This window comes from Formica exsecta, unplaced genomic scaffold, assembly GCF_003651465.1.
Source record: "Formica exsecta isolate Colony F162 unplaced genomic scaffold, ASM365146v1 scaffold504, whole genome shotgun sequence".
In the NCBI taxonomy this organism is placed as follows: Eukaryota; Metazoa; Arthropoda; class Insecta; order Hymenoptera; family Formicidae; genus Formica; species Formica exsecta.
The window spans coordinates 240,329-261,554 of record NW_021852284.1 but is presented as its reverse complement, the minus strand read 5'-3'; the positions used below and the strand labels follow the sequence as shown (position 1 = coordinate 261,554).

General features: G+C 36.7%; 1 protein-coding gene across 5 annotated transcripts in view; it reads right to left on the bottom strand.

The window, feature by feature from the left end:
* Nucleotides 1-21,226, bottom strand: part of LOC115241699 (transcriptional enhancer factor TEF-1) — a 174,684-nt gene that overhangs the window by 135,739 nt on the left and 17,719 nt on the right. Inside the window, exon 1 of one of the 5 annotated variants that reach the window (XM_029817587.1) lies at nt 4,668-4,757. The exons of the other annotated variants lie outside the window; for them this stretch is intronic. The gene's annotated coding sequence lies outside the window, so the exon portion shown is untranslated. Of the gene's footprint in view, nt 1-4,667; nt 4,758-21,226 lie in introns of those variants that run through there. 5 annotated transcript variants of the gene reach the window in all.

Genomic DNA, 21,226 nt, shown 5'->3' with positions numbered 1-21,226 from the left:
TGATAATAATTCAGTCGCCACCGTCGCTCTCTTCGATTGACCACGGCACGTATCAGACGGCGAAATATGAGTACGAATCAGGATTATATATCACGTGAACATTTCCGCGCTATTACGCGAATTAGAAGTCACGATATTTATGCGTATGTCGAAAAACGCGGTATTCAAAAAAACTTGTGTTAATATATTAATAAAAGTACTATTTAATTGCGCAAAACGCAATTATTAATACGAAAATAGCGCGAAGAAATGTTTTTGCGATCGTTAAAAAGAATTGTAATGCATTTACGATTTATATTACGCTTAAAACAATTAGAGATATTACTTTAAACAAGTTTGTAAAATCTAAATGTTGCTTAAATTTGCATTTTAAATGTTATTTAAATATGAAATTTTAGTTTAAAATAAACTAAAAAAATTACAATACTGCATTGAGATGTGCATATTTATTAAACATTAAAAACAAAATATTTAAAATATATCTATTAAAATATTTACTAAGAAATTTTAATATTAAGAAATATATTAACACTCTCTTTCTTTCTTTCTTTTAACAGTATATTTAATAACTATAAAATCATACTAAGCAATTATAATTAGAGATTTATCTCTCTAATATAAATAATTCAGTAACTTTTCTATTTTCAAATGACCCTTCTTATAAAGGCATCAGCATGTTAATCTCAAATGCAGTCGGATATAAAATTTTCTTGTGCGCAGTGATTCTATAAAATATCTTCTGATAAATAATTAATTGTTTTTATTTTTAATTTGTAATATATAAATGCGTCGAATGAGATTATCGCAGCTTCTTACGAATAACTTTATTTCAGCTACAGAAAAGATATATAATTAAACGTTGTGTTAAAATTACAAGTCTGAGCTAAGAAATTTAATTTTAAATCATTTTGTGAAGCTATTATAAACTTATAATCAGAGATGATTAAATTAACCTTATTCGCGCGTATTAAATAATTATATTTGAAAATGTTCTACAAATACTATTTCATCTTGCAGCAAAAAATTTAATTTATTAATTTCATAACACATTGAACGTAATATCGTTTTATTAAGCTAAATATGCAAACAGATTTGTAAATATCTCCATGAATCATATTTCTATTATATCATTTGCATTCAATTTAAATCTGAGTATATTCCAACAAATTTATCAGATTTTTGACGCCACGTAAATTAAAGGTAAAATATAGAATTTTTATGGAATTTCATTCGCTTTAACACTTCGAGACAGGAAACGCCGGGAAATTTACATGATTATTAAATTGACACGTTAACTAACAACGCCGCTGATACACAACATGAATCGCTACGATTTTAGCTTCGGATAAGAATTGTACCATAAAGCAATTGCGTTTTCCTCATCTTGATTTAAAACGCGAATTTTAAGAGCGAAAACATAGCTAGAGGACGAACGTTAATTTCTTTTACACGACCGCCTACCCGTGTAACGATCACGGTCCGGCAACTCCTTCAAGTATTGTACGATCAAGTGTCTTTCGGCTCGAGATTATCGCAGCTTCTTACGAATAACTTTATTTCAGCTACAGAAAAGATATATAATTAAACGTTGTGTTAAAATTACAAGTCTGAGCTAAGAAATTTAATTTTAAATCATTTTGTGAAGCTATTATAAACTTATAATCAGAGATGATTAAATTAACCTTATTCGCGCGTATTAAATAATTATATTTGAAAATGTTCTACAAATACTATTTCATCTTGCAGCAAAAAATTTAATTTATTAATTTCATAACACATTGAACGTAATATCGTTTTATTAAGCTAAATATGCAAACAGATTTGTAAATATCTCCATGAATCATATTTCTATTATATCATTTGCATTCAATTTAAATCTGAGTATATTCCAACAAATTTATCAGATTTTTGACGCCACGTAAATTAAAGGTAAAATATAGAATTTTTATGGAATTTCATTCGCTTTAACACTTCGAGACAGGAAACGCCGGGAAATTTACATGATTATTAAATTGACACGTTAACTAACAACGCCGCTGATACACAACATGAATCGCTACGATTTTAGCTTCGGATAAGAATTGTACCATAAAGCAATTGCGTTTTCCTCATCTTGATTTAAAACGCGAATTTTAAGAGCGAAAACATAGCTAGAGGACGAACGTTAATTTCTTTTACACGATTTTACATTCTCCTACCCGTGTAACGATCACGGTCCGGCAACTCCTTCAAGTATTGTACGATCAAGTGTCTTTCGGCTCGGAGGTGCGCACAACAAACACATGTGCAACGTATATCGGTATACACGCTCTACAGAGTAACAAATGTGGATGGAACTAGAAGCGGATATGACTTTTCAGGGCCGCAGGTAATAAATTTTAGGGAATTGTAAAATGTATCTAAGCAAACAAATATTACAATAAAGTTCCATTCAATATATATATGGATAAAAAATTAATAGAAATATCTACACAAAATTAATTTGTAGATTTCTTGATAAAGGATGCATTCTCTTTGAAACTTTATATAATTTTTAGGAAACGAATCTCAAAAAAATTTTCCAACAATAATAATACGAAGATATTCGTTATATTTTGAAACAATTTTCCTTTTGTTAAAATTGAAAACAATATCAAATCGTGATAAATATTTTATATTATTTTTAAATTATGAAATTAACTCTAAATAAATTTTTAATTCATTCTCTTGTTACCAAAAAATACATCAAAAATTTGGAAATTCTGGAAAAGAATAACGCCAAATTGTATAAATCATCAAAAGAAAAGAAATATCATTTATCATTATTCTTGTTTTGCTGATCCGCCTCTGGGACGAGTCGCAACACGCAATGTCATGCGGAGAGAGAACCGACAAAGGAGTCCTTCTTATCACGGCTAATTTATACTTGAAGACTACCGTGTATGTGGAGAACGTGGAAAGTCTCGCGAAACTCGGCAAATAAATTCATCGAGGAGGTTGTACTTTCGCGCTCGCTCGCGCGAGAGAGATTTATCAAAATTCCAGGGGCAACATACAATAAAAGAGAAGAAGAGGCACAAGAGCGCGTTCCCCGTAATCGCCGCGAGGCGTGTCGGAGCGCGACGCAAAATTTAAGAATGTGGGAGTGAATAAAGATCGATGACGGTCTCTCTTATCGAATTGTAAACGTTTAAAGCTCGTTAACGGATAAACGTGACCGCGCGCGACGCGAATAAATCTGGGAAAAGTCGTTGATGTAAGATATAAGGAGACGAGACGCTTTATCGCCAGTCAGCGTGTACGTGGAACAATATAATAATAGCATTAGCAATAATTATCGTTTATTATCTGCTTGCGACTCGCGCAACCATTTATTTGAAATATTATTGCCGGCCCTAGTGACGAGACAAGCATGTCGTACATCCTTTTCTTCAAGACACCTTATGTGTAGAGGTATTTATACTGCAGGATATCTCATTCCTTACATCTTTAATGTCCTACTACCTTACAATCAATCATTTCGAAATTTATTGTTTGCGATATACTTTCTTCTAACTTTTTCGCAGTTGTTTTTTCCGTTTGTATAATGAGGCTTTGTCATTGACCGCGTCTCAGGAGAAAAATCAACCTCGAATTATTCGAAACATTCGTAGGTGAAAGGAAGTATGAGGAACTCGAAATGGAACTTTGCGTAAAGATTTAATCGGCTTCGTGCAAATTGTATTACGAAAGAATCGGTATTAGGAGTACAAAAGCCGCGCGCGTGTGCATACCCGACTGTCTCTCTTCCTCCACCGTCGAAATAAAAAAATTATCTTTCTCGCATCTTCCAACTTTCCCGCGTCTTGCGTAATTCGCAGAAGTCGCGATATAAATCATAGCGAATCGCGTAGGTCGGTAGCAGCAACAACAAGGGGGAACGTCGGATGCTTTGAATGCGTAACTGCATTTTGCAAGAAGGTTTTTCTACCTGGTATCTACAACGATTTACGTAATGACGTCTCTTGAACAAAAATGTATGTGCCACTCTGCCCGAATGGCGTGAATAATGCCCTCGAACAAGGAACGCGGAATGAATTAGTTCGTGGAACAATAAATTAGCGGATAACGCGGCTAACGATTTCCTAGCGGGGAATTGTCACGGAGGAGAAATGAGTTCACCGTTTGATTCTTTGTAGTTCTTTGGAATAAATTCCTCGTCGCGGTATATGCGAAATATGTACAAAGATATTTTCGTCTTTGAAACGTGGCTTATATACAATAACCCTCTTATATCATAAATATTACACACATATACACAATAGAATAAAAGCTCTATAAAAATTTTCATAAAACAACGCATCAATATTATAAAAAAAAAAATTAATAAAAATATATTTATAATATGTATATTTTTTTAATGTATACAGATTAGTAAAAAAAATATCAAAAAAAGAATATTAATAAGTTGGCTATCGAGAACTCGAAGAGTGTGAATACATCGCAAAAAGTCGACCGTAGATTGCGATGGAAAAAGTGAACGTATCGATGCGTCTGTTTACTATATGTGATATTTATATAAAAAATGCAAGTTGCAAGAAAATAGGAAACAATGAAAAAGAGAAAGAGAGCAAAAAGCAGGAAGATTAAAACAGTATATCTACGAGCAGCCCGAGAGCTGGTAAATGCGATTATTATGCATACGTAACCTGGTATCGTATCCGTCGAACGCATAGGCAATGCTGCTTACATATACATACGCACAATGGCAAAATAGATTTGAAAACGTGATGCACTTACCTGAAACAGAAAAAAAAAAAGAAATTCGTGGTTAACATTGATTGAACAGATTACATTTCCATAATCTATAAAATTAACAACATAATCGTACACATGTTTCGTGTGTTTATCGTATTTTTATATCTAAAAAATTAATGAATATTTCACTCCGAGTATTCACTTATTTCATTATGTATAAAGCTTTTTACAACGTAATTAAAAAGTGAAAATTTCAGATATAAATTAAAAATTAAATCATTAATATTCTTATTACGATCACAAAAAAAAACCGCGTTTATTTTACATTTCCTTGAATCGTGACATCATGAATCAAGATGTCTCTGTGTCTTTAAATATCGCAGTTTCTTAAATTCATTTCGAATGACTTGTCGCATTTCTACAAACATACCGTGGCAATGTGCCTTCGATCTCCAAGTAAAGACGATCGATTGTGAATCGCGGGGGAGAAGTTCCCGAGAAACCTCTCCTTCCGGTCGATTAATGAAAGAAGCCGCCAATTCGGAACGACGTAACACACGTCTTTCTGTTACTTCTCGTAAACGCCCACACGCTTGGCTGCCGGCCAGAGCACTGATGTGAGACTCTGTGCTTCGTCGAATCGAAAATAATTACATCTACCTCTTTTTCCCCTCTTCTCCCTAACTAATGGATTTTGAGTAACTGATAGATAGTCATCGCTAGTGAAAAGTGAAGAAAGCTTAATTAGACTGCGATCGCGCGAGCATCGGAAGGGAAAAGGAGGCATTGGAACATATTATTTACTATTATGGTCTCTGAGTAATACGTCCTTTGTAAACATGACAACAAAAAGATGATAAATCCAAAACAACTATCTATATCTTAAGTATTTATTCCGTATAATAATATTTAAAAACAAGATGAAAATTGTGCAAATTAGAAACTTGCACATTGCTTCCTCATCATTTTATTTCACTCACAAAGCTTAAGCTCCTTAAAGCAAGCAGATTTTTCAATTTTGGCTTCCTCATAGAGGAAGATATCTCAAAATTTGCAAAAGTTACAGCGTATAGAAACATTACCCAAAAAATTCAAAATTTTATAAAAAATGAACCCTTTCACCGATTTTCACCAAAAATTCAATACCAACTATCCTTTAATGATACTTTATCCATTTTAAAAAATTTAGCCCGATATCTAAAAAATTGCGAAAGTTAGAGATTGTACAATATACATTTCGTACATACATACATACATACAAACATTTCTTTTAAATATAATTTTTCGACATTTTGGAACATTCTAAACACATTGGTATAGAAAACTGGAAAAAGAATTTTGTGACGAAAACAAAGGTTCCTCTATGGGAAAGCAAAATATTACTATAACTCTCATAAAATTTATCAAAATTGTTGTGTATGTGTTCGTCTTGAAAGACATGCAAAGCAACTTCACATATAGGCATAAATTATTCATTCATAATATCACTTGTGTTTTAAATATGATAACGTTTGCTCTTTAAAGTTAACTTTAGCAGCAGATAAAAAACTCGTATATATAAAATTGCTTAGTGGTATAAACTATATTCTTGAAAAATGTGTGAATGAAATATCGCAAGATTTCAAAATACATTTCATTCAGGCAATTTATACAGAAAGCGATAATTTGCGCAGTCTTATCGCATTATTATCAAGCACCAGGAAGTATACGAAGAATTACGAAGTCATATTAATTTACTGCCTGCTGCTGTTCATTTTGTAAATAAATTCTACGAGCGGTCGCCGTTATCGCGGCCGTGTGTGACCCGTTGATTCTTACGTCATATCGCATAATGAATGAACACAGACTCGAGTACATAAAGTGCTGAGAATAGTGGAGTTAAGCCATAAGAGAAAAAGATTAAAAGAAAATATTTAGCTTTTATTTCCTCCGCAATACAACAAAATGTGATGCTGAAAAAAAGATCGAAAAATATATAATATTATTCTATAATTTTAAATTATTTTTTATTATTATTTTTTCTTGTTATTTTTTCTTGTGCATTTTTTATTATTATATTGTAATTTATTATTATAATTTTATTATATTATATAACTTTGAGAAATTATATGGTTCCTCTAAGCATTATGGAAAATTTATTAGTTATTAGTCATAACTTAATCACAGTTAAGGTTCGACTAATTACCTTTCCTTTCCAGAGAGAAAGTTTCAGATAAAAGAGACAAAAGTAGAAAGGGATGGAGAATCGATTAATTTTAACTAACGTTTGTAGACATGATCTTAAATTATTCTCAGCGTTTTAGATCCATCGACACAAATAGCGTTCGGGAATCGTAGTGTATAAACGAGCAATTTTTGGATCACGAACAGCGTCACGCGATTGTTCGCGATCGAACTATCATACATCGTACGATCGCGGACAAGCGACAGCTGCAACGAGGATACATTCCGCCTGGTGATTCGCGCGGATAGGGTAGGCGTCGGACGTAGGCGTGTGCGTCTGTGTTCGTCGATTTAAATATTTAACTCCGCTTTAAACACCGGCGAAGCAAAGCACCGCCGTCGCCATTATTCGCGAGTAATAATTCCCCGTTGGTGGGTAAACGCGGCCACGGGAAGATTAGCCGGTCGTGAATCATTCACCAATATCGTGAATCGCCGTCTCTCTCTCTCTCTCTTTCTATTTATTTATTTATTTTTTTTTTTTAGTAGCGCCGTGTCACAAACGTGGCACGAAAAGACTCAAGAAAATCTGAAAACCGTATTCGATGAATAATTGAGAGAGACGGTCCTCGGTGAATTCTATTAAAACGGCAGGGGAAAATTCCGAGGTGAAATTCGATCGCGCCAAGTCGGCGTCTGAGTCGTATTTCTCCGGTCGCCGGACAAAGTCATGTAACTCATGGGAAGAGAAGACAAATTCGATCGTGTGTTACAGTCCTATTCAAAAATGCCGCAAGTCGGAGAAAATTAATTTCCAAGTTGTCATCGTTACTGTTTATATCAAATTTTTAACGATACATTGCGATAAGCACTTGCATATAGATATAAAATATAAATCGAAACTAACTATAAATTAAGTCCATAAATGAGATTATTTAAAATAAAAGTTAAAAAGCCTTGATAATTACAGGTATAATCAACATAGAAGATATGAAATATCAGAAATAAGTTAATTATCCGTTAATGGTTTATTTTGAACAACTCATATATTTTTCGTTATAACTCTGCTTTGTTGAGTCATCGATTCTCTGAAAGCCTAACCCCTCGCGATGCTAAACGCAATAGCTGACGCTGTAAAAATTATGATCGTCATTCACGTGAAGGACGATGTTGACCGCTCGAGTCGTTAGAATTTCACAATTTCCTATAACAAGATCGATCACGATCGCTCCGACCTTCCGCAGTCATCGCCAGATATACGTCAAGTCGCTGAATCGTGTCTTCACGTCGTCGCTCGGCAAGGATAATTGAAATTGCACACGAGCCAAGAAAGCGAGAGCCCGACTTGAGAGCGGACAGAAGGCGAAATATACCGGGGGAGTCGTTTCTATCGTGCCGCGCGCTGATCTCTGGCAATGCTTAAAACCACTTGCCAAAGTTCCCCACCATTACGGAAATTCATTCATGGATCGCGACCGTTCGCTCATGCTCTTATTGAGTCTCGACGACGACGTAACGCGCAGAAATAACGACCGACGATACACGTCAGCCGTTGTAAACGGCGCAATTACGTCGGGAAAGACGGACAGTTAAATTCAACGAGCTATCGATACTCTTATACCTTTAGCATCGCGTATAGTGATGGATACATTTCAAATATCATACAGACTAAAATAATCATTCACAAATAGTTTCGAGTAAAATATATTTCTTTTTAAATTAATTTTTTTTCCAATAATTATGACTTTAATTATTGAATATTGTTTACACATTTTTCATTGTTATTCAGAAAATTACTTTGAATACATATGATTTTCTGCTGCGCATTTATTATCATTTATCTTGGTTGGAGGAGAGAAAGGCACGATGCGCGAAATATTCATTCGATTCTTCGTACAAAATTGCTCCTCCGGAGCAGAGTACGAGCTATAATTACGTGGGGGCTACGTGTGAGTCTTGGGGAAACCTTAAGGGCTGGACATATCCGTTCTTATTTTGACAGAGCGAGCATTCTGCTGGTGCGTTGAAACCGCGCGATGTCGAGTCGCCGCCTTTTAGTTGGTAGGCGCACTCGCGCGACTATTTTAGCCGCGAAATAACTCAGCCGAGGGTTGAGCTGGGAGAGTCGCGAGGCACAGAGACCGCGGGGAACGAGAAGAGAGGAGAGGACACAGAGAAAAAGAAGGAGAGAGGGGAATAGGGATAGTAGGCAGAGTGTGCGTGCCATGATATGTGGGTCCTAAAGATAGAGCACCCGAAACAACCATAAACCTTTTTATTTCACTCGCCGCGGACGACGCGGCGCGTTTCTGCAGAGACCCCGCGCGCTTGCCGTGTTCGCCGGCGCGTAAAACCGCGTCTCTCTTATTTTGTCTTTTTTCTCCTCTATTTTCCTTTTGCGTTAAAAAATCTCCCCGGAGATTATGCTTTTACCGGCAGCACATCGTCACGGTGCATTATACTATAATTCGCCGCATTTTGTAATTTCACTCGCTCTATTCTCTGCGCGCGTTCTCCATTTAATGCCCCTTTCTATGTGGGAGCAATTAGCGTTACAGTTTAACAGCACCCTCAAACATAACTTCAATTACGACTAAGTTGAGATTATTCGATTCTACTCGGCGAGCGATACTTAAAGAGAGGCAATTGTCCATTACTAATTGCTGTTCGTTGATTTAACAAAAACTCATAATTAATGCCAATAAACGAAATATTCACGCGTAAGTTCGATGCGTGTAAATATAAACATCTTTCATATAAAATAAAAAAGTAAAAGTTTGCAAATATGATTAATCTAATAGCACAAAGTGCTCCCGTTGAGGACAAACTTATTCTTGCACAAGCGACTCTGTAAGATTCATTATAAAGGCTACTTTTGTAGAAAGCTCTCTTAATTACCGCCCGTAGCAATTAACGAAGAGTCTCGTAATCGGTACCGGCGATCGAGATATCAACAAACTTACGTTAACTTATCTATCGCGTTAAAAGAATGGTTCATTAACAAAAAACTTCCTTAATTTCAGTCATATTATTACATTTGCGATTGCAATAATTTGATAGAAAGTCATAAAAATTACATTTATTTACAATTATCAATTTTTTTATCGGTCACAGATTTGGTGAAGAACTTATTTTTTTGGTCAAACATTTAGAAAAGAAATAAAATATTTCCTTTTCGTGCATTTAAAATAAATTTAATTAATAATAGATACATAATCAGTTCTCTAATAAATTTGTGATACGTGAAAAAAAAAAGTGCTGACAAATAAAACTAAAATAGATTCAAAATAATTATCTTTGAATTCTTCACGTGCGAAACAAGCGAAAAACTAGTCCGTCTATTCAAAAATAAACAATTTTAGCACACATTAATATAGACGACGAAATTGCTATTTGTCATCCTCGAGAGAAACAGATCCAGTCGAGCGGCAGACGTATTTATCATGCAAGAAGTGGAATATATAGAGAAACGACGGGGACACGATATAAATGGCTATCGGACCAGATTGTATCGAGCCAGATTGTCGAAGTCGATTGCACAAAGGATTGTGATCGTCCAGACACGTTAGCGGTTTATCGGTCGCGACGTATACAGTTACTACGTTAAAATTCAATTAGAGACTGTCGTTAAGTCGGCGAAGTGATTGCCGTGAGTCGCTACAAAAATAAGTAAAACAAAGAATTATAGATAAACTATATAATTGGATATATTTCATCGGATAAAGATTTTCTAATATCGAATAAATGGATACGTGATGACGACAACGAAAAAAAAACAATTAATCGCTAACCCATCGTTTGATATTCTTACGAAAGCTAATTAAATTACTTGGAATCATCGCTCAGAGAGACAATTTAGAAGGAAAATTATTTTTCTTGCATGTAGAATGGCAGAAAAGAAATATGCATTATGTGACGGTGTCCTATGACGAAATTATTAAATCACGTAATTACATGTTTTTTTTTCCATTTTTAATTAAAATATTTATTAAATATTAATAATTATTAAATCTTATAAGATTTATTTTCACATTAACAAATCTATGATAAAATAATAATCAAATAATTTATATTAAAATGTAAATCCTATTGGAAATTGTTCAATTATTCGATCAATAAAGAATCATTGCATTGCGCTAAATAATATGAAATTCAATCGTTCGCGCAGAGAAAATTTTCAAACTTGAACGGATGCGAGAGAGAAAGAGAACGTTTCTCGCTCGCAGTCACGCTCGGGTTTCCATTCATTCGTGAGGCTCGATCGTCGTCGTTATTATGAAATATAGTCATCATTATACCGTTGAATGACGTCACGCAGGTGCGGCCACGAAGGTGCCACGTGCAAACAAATTCTTAGAAGCAAAACTGTATTTTTTTAAATATCTGTAACATAGTCCGCTTATATATATCATTTATATAATTATTTATTATAATAGAGATTATAATAAATTGTGTGTGTGTATATATATGTATATATATCAAATTATAAAATAAATAATAAAAAATAATTATACACATCCATGCATTGTTTGATCAAACATCGTATTGCGATCTAAGAATTACACCATCTTATGATTCAAAATAAAAACTTTCTATTGAAAAATAATATTAATATTCGAAAATATCTTACTTTCTAGAAGAAATTTCCTCTTGGATAAAATACTCCTTAATTTTTTAATAATATTTAAACACAAATTTTTAACATTTAAAAAACTGATCATTTCGTCGAGAGCGGTATAAGATTAATACAAAATTAATTTCAAGTTTTTGATAAGTCAACAAAAATTATATGTAAAGAGGTACACGAAAGTATGCCATGAGTAATAGCGGCATTTGTTTGTGCGAAAATCGGCCGGTTTTTGCTTGAGTTGTCATCGGAGTTTCGTATAGCCGAGAGGAGTGCTTTTCAACGGCAATACTTGGCAGCAACCCGTTACATCTTACGACGTAAAGAATAAGTCTACGGAGCTGCATCTCGCAGCCTTCCTTTCCCCCCTCTCATCCTCGCGTGCTTACACAGAGCCAGCCGCTCTTTCTCCCTTTCTCCGTCATGCTACATCCTGCGAGGATCACGAACGGAGCACAAACCGGCCCGCCGCAAACACATCCGCACGCATACGCACATACACAATCACGCAATGTGAACTCATCGAGATGAAACTCTAAGAGAAAGATAATAGAACGAATAAAAGCGAAGAACAGAGAAAGGGAGACAGGAGGAGAGGGAGTGTCGATCGAGGAGCTACTTAACTGGTTGACCCCAGGGGGGACCCGGGCCCCCTTATGTCAATTTCTCGTTATATCGCGCGCTTCTTTCGCCGGCGATGCGGGAAGAAATTGCGCACAGCACCATATGTATGTGCAATACTTAATTACAGACAACGGAGATTTATTTTAACGCGGTAAAGAGAGAGAAGCGGGGAATAACGGATAATCGCGCGCGCGCGATGGCAAATAATTTCGGCCGAAAACAATCGATCGCCGAAGAAGAAAACGACGACGATGATGAGGACGGCGTAGCCGCGTCGTCGTCTCTTCTCTTCGAGTGATTTACTTCTTCTTATTGGAAGCCTGAAGATAGATTGTGGAGGCGCGGAAGAGGTCCAGGGTAAGGAAGGAACGAGACGGCAACGGGAAGGAGAAAGAAAGAGACAGAGAATAAAGCAGAGAAGAGAAAGAGATAGAGGGAAGATAGAGAGGAGTCGGGAGGCGAGGCTGCGCCGCCGTCTCTCTGCATCTTCCTTCTCGTCGCCTTCCTTTGTTCCCACGCCACTCTCCGGACCCTTCTCGTCCTCCCTCTCCTCCTCCTACTCTTCCACTCCTCCTTCTCTCGCGCGGTCGACCTGGCTCCCTCGCCCTTTCGTGATTCACCGTTACACACAAAGGGGAGCTCGGACTTTCGGTGTAAGCGGATAAGAGGGAGAGAGAAAGAGAGAGAATACAAAAAAAAAGAGAGTAGAAAGCCATCGCGCGCCATAGTTCCAGGATGAGCCCACAGCATGCTTCGCACAGGTTCTTTCATGAAAGAAGACGCAGGGCTGAAATCGAGAGGCAAGAATGAAGCTCACCTGTGCTGTCGTGGTTCTTAAAAGCCCCGATATACTGGAGCGAACCCCGAGAGCGCGAAAAGGAAGAGAGCCCTATAAAATCGCCATTCTTCGCGTGAAAAACCGGTGGTACAGGATAATCGTTTGACAAGTCGATTAACGCGAGAGAAGGATGAACGACCGCATGGATTGTTCGTTCATTCGAAGGAACGGCGACGATACGAAAGAAGTTAAGATATGCATTATACATTTTTAATTGTAATAGAATCTGAAATAAATATATAACTCTCGAAAAGCTAAAAACGCGTCTACACAAAAGAAATTTTGTACGTTTCAGAGAGAAAAAGAAAGGGAATGATGTGTACAAATACATATATTAAAAATTCTAAATATCTAAAATTTCTAAAAAAAATTCTCTAAAAAGAAAACCATCAATATATCTGCAATACATCGTTAATTTTTCTATTTTATCTCACGCGATTCTATATTTTCACTTCTGACAAATAAAATATTTCCTATTTAAAAATAGGCTTCCTTTCAATTATACGAGATAATTGTTTCCGGTCTTCAAAAAATTGAAGCACGCTATCGTGACATCAAATTGATCGCGCTGACAAATAGCGAAAAGGGAAAAAGACAAGGAGACAAACATGGCGGCTCGTAGAAGTCGGAAGGATCGACTACAGGAGCAACCGCGCGGAAAGCACGCGAGGAGAAAAGTCGTCCGTTTACAGGACGCAGGCTGCCGATTGCATTTCGAACTGTAGACGAAATAAAGCAAATGTTCCATCGGATAAATTGACCGGTAGTCTCCGGTAGTTCGGAAATGGTAGGTAGAGGAGCGAAGAGGAACGTACGGGTAAGGGGGGAGGGAGGAGGAGGGAAAGGGATATAGACGAGATGTCCTATGTATGTGCGATGCGAATGTTATCGCGAACGAAGGGAAGAGGGAAAAGGACCGCGATATTGAAAGGGAGTAGAGACGGCAAGAGAGAGAGAGAGAGAGAGAGGGGGGGGGAGGGAGAGAGGCGGAGGGAGGCACCGTTCCGTGAGAGTGCGCGAACGATAATTCGGAGCCGCGCGGGCAGCTCAAAGGACCCGCGAGACGATATATCAATGCCCTGCTTGCGGAACAATTTCAACTATCCGCGATATACAAAGAAAAATACCAAATCGAATGCCCGGAATAGCGGCGAGCGAGCGAGCGAGCCCCTTGTCCGCCCCCTCTTGGCCTTCTTCCACCGTCGCTCTCTCCTTTATAGACACCCGATGCACCCCTTTTTCCCCACCTTCCTCTTCCCTCTCCCCCCCCCCCTGCCCCTTTATCGTTCTCTTTCTCTCTCGGTAGATACGTTCCTACTGGACTGCCGGCAATGCCAATGGACTACCACCGACTCTCTTCTCGGACCTCGAGAGCATTCGCTCGTTCGTGTATGTAAGCGCACATATGTGTGCGAACGCGAATCGGGAATTCGGGAGAGAGGACCTACCTATCGACGGGGAATAAATTAACGAGCTGCAGGAAACTCGCAAATGTTCCATGGGAAGACTCGTCGGGGGAACGAGCGACGGCTTTGGGCGAACGGGGAAAAACAAGAAACTCTCCTTCACATAATGTCCCAAAATGCGAATTCGATTGAGCAAAATCGCGAGAGAGAGAATTTCTTACTAGTGGAAATTTATTATTCACGACGCAGGTTTTTGTGATAAATGCGCGGCTATAAAGAAAGAATAATGCTCGTCAAGAATGATGAGAATAAGAGCGAGAAAGAGCAAAAAGCCATCTCTGTTTTTTGTTTTTTTTCTTAGTCACATATTACACGTTTCATTGAATATAAACGCAATTTTAAAATGAAAAAGTATTTTGTTGAAAGAAATTCATATTCTGAATGTTAAATATTAAATATCATTAGTCTGAACTGAATTAATCTGAATTAATAATATGATAAGATAGTATAAATAAAACATAATTGTTCATATAGGCTATTTTCAAGCAAACCGATACGTGTAACGTAATGTTTAATAAAACAGACTGTCTTATTTAGATCATTAATCAACAATAGAAATGAGGCGAAAAGACCAATCGAGCACTTGACGTAAGAATAACGTAATTATAAATGCTACGAGTGTAACAAAATTTTTTTTTTTGTATCCAAATAAATGTATTCCTGAATAATATTATATTTATTACAAAAAAAAAGTATTCTTTTTTTGTACATTCCTTTGCTTCTCAAAAATATCCGCTACGATAGCTCTGCAGCTTTTTATAAAAATCAACCTTGGCACGTAGAGAAGGATTTTCGGTGGAAACACATGATTTTTCTCAATGTATCCGGCACGCGATGTCTTTTCTATGTCAACTTTTCAATTACGCTCGGAAACCGGAGTTATCACGGACGTCGTTTAAGGTTCTAGCAAACGTGCGTGTGTCGATCGACGATGATGAACGTCGGTTGAGGCATCGGCGGGACAGCAACGGCTTCACGTCGTATCTGGCGCACAGCGAACAAGCTATATGTCAATCGGCTGTTGGAGCGGCCGGTCGGTTTGGTTATAATTGGATCAGTTTAGTTAGGTATTGCAAATATTGGCAGCCAGGGAAGCTGCCGCGACCCAGTGATGAAACCTAATTGGGTAAGTCGGTCTCTGGCCAGGCGCCAAACGAACCGGCCCCCCCCCCCTCTTAACCCCCCAGGCTTCGAATTCTAGATATCCCGACGATGATGCCTTTCCTCCCCCCCGTCCCCGCGTCACTCGCTATCGAATCGAATGAACCGCGCGCCGCGGAATTGACACGTAAATACATACAACGAGCTCTCGGGATTTGTGAAAATGGAGACGGACGCGAGAGATGGGGAATCCGTTTCGAACCGGTCGATTGGTTTAATTGGAGCGCCGCGACGCGCGTCCCGTCGTGTCGCATTCGCGTCGAGATGCGACCGCACGCGCCGATGAAATTGCATCGCGGGTAAGCAACGTGGAGCAAAGTGATTCGGTCGGACGATCGAATAGGTGGGGCTGCTGTTCGCGCGCTTGAAAAACGAACATGTTATTCGTGTTCGAGAAAGAATTGCGTAAGTGTCGGGTGAGCGCGCGAAAAAAGACACGTCAATGTGCCGGTTAAATAAAAATAATTACTGATATAAAAAAAATACTTGATATATTTTATATAAGATAGTTGAGAATAGTATAAACAGATTTTTATCATTTTTATTTTATACGGAAATGTATTTTCGAAAATTTTGATGACTCTCTCTCTCTTTCTTTACTATTTCTATATTCGATATATTTCATTCTATTCTAGATTCTACATTTTCTATTTTATATATAATTTCTATATTTATCAAACTTTTGATATTTTCTTCGATCGCGCATAATTAAAAAAAAAATTGTGATATATATATTTTCTAATTGAATATTTAAGCATGTGGAATCGATAATTTCGTAATCGAATTTATTCGAAATAACCGGATAATATATAGCTATCCGAATATTTACAGCCCCGATCGAAATAAGAATCGGCTAGAATTTCTCGCCTGATCATGGCAAGAGAACATCACCTTCCTCGCTTCCCTCTCCTTTTTCTCGTTCGAATATAATACTCCCGAAACATATTTCAATGTGGGGTGAACGAACCGAAGAAAAACGACGTGTCTGTCGTTGTCGAGGATGCATCGTGCATTGTAAACGAGCCGGGGCGACAAGTGTGCACTCTCTCTCTCTCTGTAGTAGTGTTGACCTTTCAATGATGCTAAGCCGCCACCGCCACCGCCTGCCCGCTCCACTGCTTGTCGCTATCATTACACGCTCGGCCGACACAGAGCGCACATGTGGGTTACATCGGTCGCGAAGAGGGTCTCGTTTTCAAAAGCGCGCTAAACACCCGGATATTTTGCAGCTTTTCGAGGGCGCGTCTCCTATGCGCACTTTGTCACCTCGCTATTTTCAACGCTCGCCACAAACGGCCGACGAATGACCGAACGTTCTATCGTTTCAGTGTTTTGACAACACGGTAACAATTATCTCGATGAGCTGTCGACGAGCGGCCAAGTGGACATTCGATTAAACGGATAATTCTAAAATTAATCGCAATTATAATTTTATTTCCGCGGAGTATTTGTAACATTTGGTTTACAAAGCGCCCATAGTTTTCAATTTAAATGAAAATACAATTCCTAAGTGATTTAATAAATTTTAATTAAAGGGTAGACTTGCCGATGATTTCGATTCTTATCAGCAAATATAAATATTTTGCATTTTATAATTAATTAGAAAGAAAAGTCGAACATCCTTGTATATGTATAAGAATCACTGCTATTGCCAGCTCTAAAAATGTAACTCTTTAAGGTGAGGCTGTCCCTTGGACACATTGAGACAGTCTCGCGACACAATGTAGTTGGCCAATGAAAAAGTATTTTTAAAGCGGCAACGTTATACAAGCGCCTCGTGCAATCGCGGTCTTTCGCGGCGCAAAATTTTATTTCGCACGGCGTCCTACTATTTCAGCATGATATTGTCACGGAGAAACTGGAGTAACATGTCGGAGTTCGTAAACGGCGACGGAGGTCGCGACAAGTTCGAGGTTAATGTTCGTTTGGCAAGGCTCGCCTGTTGCCGCGCCGTGCTGTTCTATGGGCGCCCACGTTATGTAAGCCGGGCAAAAGAAGAACCGTCGGATGCAATAATTTTTAGGTTGCGAAAATTTCTTACGAAAAAAAAAAAAAAAAGAAAGAAAAAGAACAGCAGTGAGATTGAACGACGAAAATAAAATCGAAGAGATATATTTTTGTTTATCTAGCGAAAACCGGTTTCTTGAGAATCTTAAAGATTATGTCATCGTCATCCTGTGAGATGTCCTACAACTACCTGACCGGAAATCACGAATACGCTTTGACACTGAAATGCTATCGACCGATATTTATATATACAAGATGTGAGAAATTTAATGCGGTCTTTTTCTATTGATTCTTGAATCAAATTAATAAAATAAAATCAATCTTGAAAGATAATTTTCATCAATATTAAAAAAAGCAAAGTTCGAAAAAATAGCGACTATAATGTTTACTTTTGTTAGCTGCATCTTTTTACATTTTCTGTATTTAAGATGAAATTCATACAAGTTCGAGAGAAAAATAAAGAGCAAATATTTTGTAAAAAGATGTAGATAAGCCGAACATGTTTGTAGACATACATCAAGAGAGTATAAATCGAACGTTTATTTCGACAAGTGTTTCGAGATGTAGGACGTGTTTTAGCGACGTTCAGGACAGAAGAGGAATAAACGAATGACACGCGTGAAAGGGCTGATGAGCGCTATATCGAGACACACGTACACGTGCGCGCGGATATTCGTCGTATACATATGTATAGGTTGACGAACGATCACGTGAACGGAGGATCCAAACGGCCCCGAAATGAATAATTCACGAGGAGCGAGCGAGCAAGCGTAGCCACCACATGGGGCCCCACGATCGGGCCCTCCACCGCTGCGAGAATAGGACGTGGGCCCGCGCAACCTTTACACGGCTATTACACGACGGCTGTTATTATTCTCTTCTCATGCCAAAATATTCACGTGCGTACGAACGCCGAAAACGCCCAAGGATAAGGAGCTGACTTCCCGCCGGATTTCGGGGAATCGGTCTCGCTACCGCGACGATGACGGGCGCAATCTGATCGTCATTACGGTTTCGATTCGTGGAGAGATATCCACAATTAATCATTAACCATATCTGGTACGTGCAACACGTGTACCAGAAAGTTTAAAAGAATCATAACTTTAATCAAAATTGATACATCATGATATCGGACGGTTCAAATTAAAACTTACGAATTAAAGATAAATAAAAAATTATTAGATATTTATTTTTTTAAATTATTGCACATTTTAAATAAACTATTAAAGTTTAAAACTTGACAAAATTTTCTTATTCGTAATTTAAACTTTGCACGAAAAAAGATATTCGTAAATTCTAAAAATAAAGACAAAAATATATTAATAGTTTTGGAATTGTTAAATATATGAATATAAAGAAAATTAAAATTTGAAATAGTTAATTTCCTTTAGAGTATAAAAAAAGAGAAAAATTTATACATTTTTTCTTTTAAATAATAAATTTTAAAATATTTAAGTGTAAATAAATTGCATTCTTCAAATTTAAATAGAAAATAAAATTATTTCTTATTTTAATACTGCTAATGAAGGCCGTGACGATCAATCTTAAAACTAAAAATATAATAAAGTACAAATCGTCAGTCGCAGAAAATATTCATAACTTCTATCGCGATCCGAGTGAACGCGAATCTAACTGACACGGCGATGTTGGAATGAATACGACACCGTTTATGAATACCAACACAGCGAGATAAGAGCAAGATGAGAGAAAAAGAGAAAGAGACAGAAAGAGAGAGAGCGAGTTACTGCGCCACCGAAGTATGCATCGAGCCGCAGATTACCGCAGTCGTATACTAAGTTTTCAGGCTAACAGGTGAGCCTGGGTAACTTAATCTTTTTCTGCTCTCTGGCTATCTATCTTCTACACATATTTATGCACGCACATAGTGTAAGACGACAGGCCCGATCAAGCTTTGGCGCTCAACTACACGCGTTTCAGGATACACGTTTTACACGGCGTGTAAATACTTACGCAAGAGACTATTACTTAATGAAATTGATATCTTCTCACTATAAATTAATACGTAAACATGATGTAAATCAGTAAGAAGAAATATACACCAATTTTCAGTAGCACACACATCTCTCTTTCTATCGTGATATTTTTATAAAAAACATAATTTTGAATGTGTAGATATTTTAAATTGTTCTAAAGATAAAAAACATATATTCATTAAAAAAATCAATTAATAAATTATTGAATTGGTTCAGCACAAAAGAAAGAGGAAAGTATAATTTATAAAAAAATTAATATTTTCAACACAAATATGTCGATATTAATGATTATTGTTTTTCAATTTATATATATCGATTAAAATAACTATGAGTAATCCGCTATTTATTATCACCGGATAATATAAGAAAAGATTACGGAAATTCAAACTGGTTGCGTAGTCTTATTTTGTCATAATCGATAACTTGGCAATTTATACCACTACAGATCGGAGCGGTAATATGTTGAAGACGAATACTCTCGAGAAATGAACTCGAAATATTAATGCCGAGACTATCTAAATATAAGCGGACGTTTTGAGAAATATCGCCATCATACGATTACATATTTATTGCTTCTTTTTTTTTACATCCGGCACCATTCTGGTACGTGCAACACGTGTACCAGAAAGTTTAAAAGAATCATAACTTTAATCAAAATTGATACATCATGATATCGGACGGTTCAAATTAAAACTTACGAATTAAAGATAAATAAAAAATTATTAGATATTTATTTTTTTAAATTATTGCACATTTTAAATAAACTATTAAAGTTTAAAACTTGATAAAATTTTCTTATTCGTAATTTAAACTTTGCACGAAAAAAAATATACGTAAATTCTAAAAATAAAGACAAAAATGTTGCGTAGTCTTATTTTGTCATAATCGATAACTTGGCAATTTATACCACTACAGATCGGAGCGGTAATATGTTGAAGACGAATACTCTCGAGAAATGAACTCGAAATATTAATGCCGAGACTATCTAAATATAAGCGGACGTTTTGAGAAATATCGCCATCATACGATTACATATTTATTGCTTCTTTTTTTTTTACATCCGGCACCATCGATATGGCACGCGGAGCATTAAATCTGTCTTTCGATATTAATTAAGGAGATACGAGACACGGAAATGTCAAGCTTATTCCTGTAGGATGCAATGCGGCTGTTTTACGACACGAGGAAGACATCGGGAAGTACATAAATGAGATCTCGTGACAATCATCGTTGAAACTATGCCGTAACTCGGAAAAGCTCGGAAACAGATTTACGGAAATAGACAAAATGAGCTCGACTACTCACACGAATACAAGGATGCTTACGATATTCCACGATAGTAAAAATATTAGCATTTCTCTTTTGATAAACTTTCGACAAAACATTTGACATTGTCTCTCATTTATAATATTAAATATTGCTATACCTAGGTATCGAGTAAAAAAAAGGAAAAAAAAAACATTATCATTGAATAATATAATTGCAGCATATTCTATATACTATTTACATATTAATGCATATTAATGACTTATATTAATTTCTTTTAAGTTTATCGTTGCATCGATTACTGGAATGGTATCGATATCTTGAAAAAAAAGATACAGTTCGTGATACTTGATACCGGATGGAT